This window comes from Morone saxatilis, unplaced genomic scaffold (assembly GCF_004916995.1).
Source record: "Morone saxatilis isolate NCDOM2014 unplaced genomic scaffold, NCSU_SB_2.0 Contig7, whole genome shotgun sequence".
Lineage (NCBI taxonomy): Eukaryota > Metazoa > Chordata > Actinopteri > Moronidae > Morone > Morone saxatilis.
Genome location: NW_023340246.1, coordinates 14,281,724 through 14,283,144, shown reverse-complemented (window position 1 = coordinate 14,283,144; position 1,421 = coordinate 14,281,724). Strand labels below are relative to the sequence as shown.

Here is a 1,421-nt window from a genome sequence, read left to right as displayed (position 1 = left end):
TGAACAATGGATCAAATAACTATGTGAAAGGGGTCACTCAACCCACATATGATTATCAGCTGACTGTACAGCTCTTCTCATCTCTGTGGCACATTTTAGCATCTTCCTGCTCATTGTTTTGGTTTTACCACCTACAACTTTACAGTGTTGGTTCTCTCTCAGTACATAAAACCTGGTTTCAAGCAGCAAAAAGCTCTTATAAATCCACTGTAAGCTACCTGCTCTGCACCAAACAATTCTGAATAAACATTAATTGCACTGCTTTATATCTTCTATATTATAATCTTCTTAAGGAAAAAAAATAGAGAAAAATGTAGAGAGAGCAAGACTGAGAAAGATGGCAAAAAAATAATAGTTTACCACAATAACAAACCCTATTTGTGTGGCACTTTATCTAAATGCTGACTTTACAGTGCTGTGCAAGGGGGCATATAAAAGTACAAATTGAAGCAATAAAAACAAGAAGCACAAGCGAGGCTGAATTGAATAATAAAATAAGATAGAAAAGATAGTCCTGAATTATTGAGCCTTAGATCCTCAGGCAGGCTGTTGCTGCTGCCCCGGCGCCCAGATGGCAAAAGCACCCTTTTATCTAAAATCTAGACAGATAGCGCAGCATTTCTCACCAAGCTGATAACAACACTGTGTTCAGTATAGAAACCAGTACCTGCTATTCCTCAATGTGCTGTCGGCGAAGCCCCGCCCCCTTGGTTACCGTTGTCAGGCCTCGTCGAGCGTTCCATTCTAGAATGTCGCCATGTGCAGTTTACAGTGATAATTGTAGCAGATCTGTCGCTCACAATCGCAAGTGGCGAGTTTTGTTAATGTGGCTCCTTTTTTTATTTCAGACGGCAGTAAACAGCTGCTTCCCATTTTTAGCTCGCAAACCATTTTGCCAGCTGAAACGACGACTGTTGCTGGCAGATTTTAGCAGCTGTGGCTAGGTAACGAGCTCTGTCTTTGACAGACTTTTTAAAGAGTAGCACCGCACTTGATTTTTAGAAGCTCCATGGGTTCTTCATATACGAGGAATTTGCCTTGGTACGTTGGTGCTTAAGAATCACAATCAAGCCTAGAACAATATAAAAAAAGATAAAAAGACAATAAAAAGGAGCCACTATATACAAATATAGAAAGTGAGAGAATATGTACAAAATGCCCGGATACTTAAAAAAAAAATGAGAGCTGTACAGAGTGACTAGTAGTAAGTCCCTCCAGGAAGTTGTTGTTGCGAATGAAACAGTTTGGCAAATTTAGCCAATCTCTGACTTCTGTGTGATGTTGCAATTTTGTTCAATCAATGCAACTTTTCTTTTTTATGAATTATAAATAAATATAAAACTGCAACTATTCTTGCAATCTTCACTTTCTTTTGCAATTTCATTGCTAAAAACATTGCAATTTGCATTGTGATTGTGATT

The 1,421-nt window shown here is 38.5% G+C and overlaps 1 protein-coding gene across 1 annotated transcript in view; it reads left to right on the top strand.

Moving 5' to 3' along the window:
• rngtt (RNA guanylyltransferase and 5'-phosphatase) overlaps positions 1-1,421 on the top strand; it is a 77,884-nt gene that overhangs the window by 75,180 nt on the left and 1,283 nt on the right. The gene's annotated exons all lie outside the window — the stretch shown is intronic.